Source organism: Haliotis rubra, unplaced genomic scaffold (assembly GCF_003918875.1).
Source record: "Haliotis rubra isolate DU_JTF1 unplaced genomic scaffold, ASM391887v1 Scf577, whole genome shotgun sequence".
NCBI classification, from domain to species: Eukaryota; Metazoa; Mollusca; class Gastropoda; order Lepetellida; family Haliotidae; genus Haliotis; species Haliotis rubra.
The window spans coordinates 424,678-431,839 of record NW_025767276.1 but is presented as its reverse complement, the minus strand read 5'-3'; the positions used below and the strand labels follow the sequence as shown (position 1 = coordinate 431,839).

The following is a 7,162-nucleotide window of genomic DNA, read 5'->3' as shown; positions in this document are numbered from 1 at the left end:
CACATCATAGTTTTCTGTTGAATCCATGATTTGATCCTTAGCAAAGTGTGAATAGTATAGATCCTGTGCCTAGACTGACATCTAGTCTGTGAAATGAACATATTTTACAGAAAAAAAAGGGTTCATAAATAATAATCACAAAATATAAATATTACTGCGAGCAGCGATGAGGGCTTTTGGGCTTTAATATTCAATTAGACACTTTTACCTGTCTTGTAGTGTCGAAGGTAATAATGACTACAATTAATAGGGATCATATCTCTGCCAGTAATGGGAAATGCGTGAATTCTTATTGTCCAGTGTTAGATACAAAGGATTGTGTAGTATGTTTGGATTATGACACTTCTGGCTTTCGAAACAGATGCTGATTTTATTAGAGCTTCATAGTGTAACAGCTATAACGCTGAGAAAACGACTTACTGTAGGGTGTGAATCCGTTTATTCCTTACATCACAGGAAGAGGTAGCAGAAGAATACCCTGTAAACATTTCATTTACATATATTAATATCACAATGTTTTGGTTTGTTTTTTTTTATCACAAGGGTATTAGTACAGATTCATTTGTAACAATTGGTTGAGAAAAGGGAGACAACTGAAGCACATATAAATCATGGTCACATTGAGCGATATGCACATCACATTGAACTAAATAGATACATTGATAACAAATATTTTTCCTTTTCAGTTAGTTCACAAATATGACCATACTGAGTGTGAAATAAGAACTTATGCACATTGGTTACATTTTCCAGAGGAGAATGAAATAGTTACACGTTCACATTATATTCAAAATTTGCTCACCCGTCTATAAGACGAAGCTACTCCTAGACATCAGCTCGATGCGAGTCATGTGCTTAGAAGCTAATACAATAAAGTGAAAACAAAGTTAACATGAATCACAATGAACCCATCACTCTCGCACAGAAGTGAACATCATATTCTCAACAGTCACCACCACAGCGCTCACAGACTACACCCATGCAAGAAACATTATGTATAATTGCAATCCAATTGAGGCATTAAAAACTTTACAGCCTATCACGGATAAGCACAACATATTTACATATCAAAACTGCCGACATTAGTTTATATTAATAGACGTTTTTAGTCTAGAACTTTATTTTATATGCATTAGTGAGATATTATACCCTAAAACTTCAGAAACCATTCTACAACCAAATATAACTAACCTGGTGACTCCTCTGACTCGTCCTCACATTATCAGCTCACAGAATGCAATGAAACTCACAAGACACCACGAGGTATGATCATGTTGAAGCAGACGATCCAATCAACCAATCAAAATCATCCGTGTTATAACAAAGATTCCCATAAACATGAAATGCACGTGGAATGCATATTCATTAACCTGGCCTACACAGGACAAGCACAGATAATACTGTTGGCCACAAAACTGTATAACACCACCAACAAATGTTTTTATATGATTTTTTTATTGACATTTTAAATAAAACAAAATATATAATACAAAGTGAAATGTCACTGCTACAAATGCTCCTACATTCAACTGCAAATTATCTATTTGTTTTAACTGAATGGATGACATCACCACCAGTTTTGACAAATGTATGCTCAGAAAAATAGAAAATTTTGTAGCCTTAGCTAAAAAAGGTACAAGTTGTTTTATAGGCATTCTAGAAGTTGGTGAGTCAAAACATGAAACATACCACTTTATGGATGGCAAATTTTTGTTTATTGCATTAAGCAGCGTTTTGATGTAGATTCTTACACGGTTATCAAGTTAAAAGTGACTGCAACCAGGGATACTCTACAACCTTACATAGCCTCCCTGCTGCAACCAAATGATGGGAAGTGTTCATTGTGAATCACAGTATACGGATTAAAACGTAAGTCTATCTCAAACAACAAAACAAACATTTCCAGTAATCTTAATTTCAACAGCATATAGAAAAATTACCAAGCGCCTTCTATTATACTGTCGCAACTGATCGTTTTAATCAACAGCAAGTAAGGTATTTCTATACTTAGTGTCAGTATACGTTATACTGTTACGCTATCACGCTATCGCAACTGTACTTGTGAACCCAGAGCAAGCAAATATACTGGGAGTACACATAACACTGTAAACAGGTCACTTTAACCATAAACAAACTGCAGGAGAACTTCTTTGAGAGGCATTTTTAGAAGTTGTATAGATGAAGGAAAACCAAGTTCTATGGATAGTCAACTTTTTTATTGCAATGAGTGCGACGTTTCGGTGTAGGTACTAACACTGTTATCAAGCAAGTGATACAAAGAGTTGTAACATGGAGAATATATACATGATATTGGCGTGGTTTGAGACTTGTCCGAGCTGGCGAGGAAGTGCATGAGGATTCCTGGCGGGAAGAGCATGGTAATGTCGCAGCAGAAGTTGCAGGCTTTGCTCGACGTTTGTTTTGTACGACGTCGTCGACAACCTTCAGCAACTGGTCGCTTGTCCGTTTGTACCTGTAGGAAGGAACACAGTATTAATCTGTCCTATCGGTATGCACAATGCATGATAACATTCTTCTGAATTATACATTGGGTTTTAATAATGAAACCTAACACATCTTATCATAACTTTCAAGTTTGGATATTAAATTTTAAAACATTGGTGTGTTTTTCAGTACGTATGAATGAACGCGCGTATATATTAGATAAAATACAAATGAGAGTTACCTCTATCTCTGATTGCCGAGGATCTATGTCCGGTTCTTTCTGGCGATCAGCTGCTCGTCTATGCCGGACTCGTATAGGCGTGCGGCTGTCGTAGCTCGGAGAGAATGGTTTGTGAAAAATCCCATTTCGCACAGCAGCCTCTTCACAACGCCAGACAAAGGTGTGCCTCCCACTGCCACTACGGAGCAGTACCAAGTGTCAGGCTTGGGGTATTTCAAAGCACGGACGTAAAATGCGTCGCACTCACTTGGTCTGTTCAAGAAAGCGGTAAAACGTTTTGTTATAAAGACAGACTCTGTGTTTCGAAATTCGTCATGCAACAGAGAAAGTGGGCTTGCAGCGCAAATTCAAAGTATGTTCTAATTCTAAAACGAAAAGTAAACGCTTATTAGATTTATTAAACGAATCAAACCCACTGTCAACTGGCAACGAATAGACTTTTAGGGTTTGTTATGCGATTTGTGTGATTAGAAGACCATATCATGATGAAGACCATATCATGATCAGTCAGGTAGAAATAATACGTAACAACCTTTCTTTGAATGAAAAACTTCATACATTGGCATACAGTACTACGTGAACAGTAAGCACGGATCAACGCCGCTTTGAGCACTATTCCAGCTATATTACGGCGTATCAGCTAAAAGTGGAAGGAAAGCTCCAAATGTCGAATGTGTCGCGCGTGTAGAACTTCCTGGCATGCACAAGGGACGCAACTCTGCATAGCGAACAGTGGCATCTGAGACTACCCCTTTCTGTCGTAATCATGCAAGGATTAGAACTTTGTGGGTGCCTTTTCAGCAATAATAGTTGAGAGTTATGCCAACAAACCGATTGGTGAGGGTATTAAAATACATTGTGCGGCTTATATCACTGCAGTATAACAATAACTATTGTGAACGCCATTTTCATGGGGGTGTGTGAGTGTGGGGTGCGGAATTGTGAGATGTTGGGGCATGAGGTGTGAGTGAGTTAATATTTAACGTCACAGCGGCAATATCTCAGGCAAATGGTGACGAGAACAATCTGTACAAAATAAATTAATGATGAATTGTAAAACCCTGTCAACAAAGGACAGTAAAATTACAAGAATATCACAGTTATGAACGTGAAACTAGACATGAAGAAATAAAACATTTCAATTTAGGAACACGTTACAATATAAAACATGGGCTATAGAAGGTTGACCACCATAATTAGGGTCCATGGGGACTTATGTAAGGTGTGAAGATGTTAAGGTTGTGGAGGTGCAGGATGTTGAGGTGTGGGGGTGGGGATATTACAGTTACACTATATCAGCACAAACCTTAATGACATGTACTTCTCATAAATCCTGACAGGACATCGTTAGGGATTTTCCTTATTTTCTGCAACTTCACCACACTTAGGACTTACATTTTGTGTTTCTGTTGCGGACCACAGCTACGCTGTATGTAAAAATAGTGTCGTCAGAATCTGCCGAAATCCAATATGACCGCCAAACAATTCGCATTTTGACATGCACCAAAGAACAAAAATGTTCTGTTAGTGGAATTGTAATCACAGATTTATTGTGGAGATGACATTTGTATGTCATCTTGATGTGACGTCACACGCGGCGCACCAGGCCTTGCCCGTCTGTTGCACTCGGGTCCTCTGACTGTTTACTGGCTGACGGATCGAAGCAGATCTGTTGGGAGCATAAAACACTAATCACTTAGGGGCCGTTCATAATGTATGGCTGGTGTGTGTGTGTGTGTGTGTGTGTGTGTGTGTGTGTGTGTGTGTGTGTGTGTGTGTGTGTGTGTGTGTGTGTGTGTGTGTGTGTGTGATGATTTTATGGCAGAAGCATGTGCAATGTGAACGAAACCCCTCTAAAATTTATGGTCACGATATGGCTGGAGATATTGCCGATGTGACGTTAACATTAACTCACTCACTCACTCACTAAAATGTATGTACAAAATAAGTGAATCCCCTGCATGTCATGTACAAAATCAATGACCCTCCCTTCCCATAATTTATAAGCATAATTTTATGTACAAAATTGCTGACCCCCAAGTACATGTGTACAAAATTGCTGACACCCACCAGAGACCATATAATAGAGGGACGGCCCTCCCCAACAGTTTATCACTAACCATCAGCGCTACGGCCTGGCATGTAACTGATACACATCTGACACCCTGTTAAAGAACCACTAAACTTTGTTTTGTTACTCTTTTAACCATTACATATGAAAGATTTGTGGTTAGTCTTATGCGGAACACCAAATTTATTCTTTAAAAAACTTGTGGTTAATTAATACCGAGCGATTAAAGTGGCCAAAAAGTCGCCTGCTTCCTCTCGCCCGCCAACGAAACCACAGACAGGTTACGTAACTCTGTCGCCAGAGCACCGCAGTGACGTCATATGAGGAACGATTTTCAGTTAGTTGTATAGAAAGTGTGTAGCACGCTCATCATTTTGATGATTTCTCGACATCAACGACGACATGCCGAATCGTTGCTTTGTCGTCAATTGCTCTAAGGGTCGGGTGATGGTGTCACCATGCACAGATTTCCACAGGATCCCGCAGTTCGTGCTAAATGGGTTATGTTTGTGAGTGCGAAGCGAGCGTTGTGGAAGCCTGAAAGATATCTTACTTGTGTTCAGATCGCTTCACGGAAGTTAAAGAATCAAAACTACTTACTAGTTATAGTAAAATATGTATATGATTGATGACCATAAAGATTTTCAATAACACAACTTGTAACATAACGATTTCTTCCTCGGAAGTGAGGTTGTGGTCGAAGTAACAATAATATTGTAAGTAGTATTATATTGACACCCACCTCGCTGCCAGGAGAGAAATTGTTCTGTCATAAGCTATGTCATGCAAAATCCTATTGGCCATCAATAAAATACATATTTTACTACCAGTAGAAAGTAGTTTTGATTTTGTAACTCGGTGAAAACAAACCTAAATAGCATTTATCCACAGACTGGCGGATGTTCCCGATAGGGCGCCGCCATTTTGAAAATCGTAAAGTCTGTTAGAATTAATGAGATTATAGTTTGTTTTTCATCCAAAGTATGAGAAAATCAAAAACTACTTTCTACTCATGGTCAAATATGTATTGAAATCATAACCAAAAAGGGTTTTGCATGACACAACTTATAACATAACGATTTCTTCCACGGAAGCGAGGTGGGGAGTCGAAGTCACAATACTGCGCGATAAATTTCTTGCTACATTCACATGGTTAATGTCCACTCACCAGTATGTAGATACTAGTCAATGTGCGTCTTTATATTTGGTCTTATAATCCTAATTAGTTTATTATCATACTTTTATGCATTTTGAAACTAAATAAAAAGCTGACGATCTGCTGATACTTATAGTGAATTTATAACAGAACTGTAATATCTAGACATTTTATAGTTTGCCAATGTGAATCATAATTCGCACACACACCCTAGTGTATGTTGTCTGTCTCATTACACTTCACGGCGAAAACAATGATTCTGTTGAATGCTACGACAAATGATTAAAAAAAAAACAAAATGCACAAAATATTAAAATTAAAACAGATTAAAGTTATAGGAACAATATCAGGCCATACCTTGTTTGAGGAATGTATCCATCAATATCCACAAAACTGTTCCAAATGATGTGTCTTTTAACAGTTTAATATACGAAAAAGTGATAAATCTTTTCAGGTATTGGTGTATAGTCTCATTGGTCACCCAAGATAGCACCTGGCAACTAATTGCATAATGTCCGCCTTTCATTAAAACAGTAATTTAGTTAACCAATAATGGGCAATCAATCAATGTATTGCCGGTTAATCCTTTGAAGAAGGACGTTGTTTTACGCAGACACCGACACGGCAGAGTGTATTCAGTATAGATTAGTAAATCTACATACATAAACACTACCTTTTGACAATTCCGCTGTGTAAGATAAAAGTAATTAATCAATCAGCGTGTTATCGGTTAATCCTTTGATCGATGTTCATAATGTTGAATATTTACTCCAGACACAAGAAATGCCAAATGGGAACCTTTGTCGGGTAATCTAAGTGTGTCACCACTAATTATACCTGTTATAAATTCATTAACTGACCATCAAGTGAATGATGACAAATAACATGTGTAGGTTTATACCACCTAACACGGGTTACAACAAGGGAGTATTAATTGCTGTATTGCATGTGAAAACTTATGGGCCGACACTGTTTTGAGAATACAAACAGATTTGTACATGACATGATTAAATATCGAGGTAAACAAACACAGAAATGGGATCAATTTGGATCAGTCATTATACAAATAGGGCCTAATGACACCAATCAATTGTGACAGAAGCGTCTATGAAAACAAGATGTAACTCGGAAACTAGGCAAAGCAGGAGACAAAATTAAATGACAGTAGATTGTGAGAACATATAGCTTTCATTTTCCACAACAATTGTCACGATTTCAGGTTTATACAAGCCTGTAAACAAGATAATTT

At 37.9% G+C, this 7,162-nt stretch overlaps 1 long non-coding RNA gene across 1 annotated transcript; it reads right to left on the bottom strand.

Moving 5' to 3' along the window:
- Positions 1-424: 424 nt before the first annotated feature.
- On the bottom strand, positions 425-1,209 carry LOC124254601. The gene is made up of 3 exons (XR_006892497.1): positions 1,192-1,209; positions 803-862; positions 425-478 (listed from the first exon to the last, which is right to left on the bottom strand). It is a non-coding gene; the product is annotated as an uncharacterized LOC124254601 (long non-coding RNA).
- Positions 1,210-7,162: the final 5,953 nt, after the last annotated feature.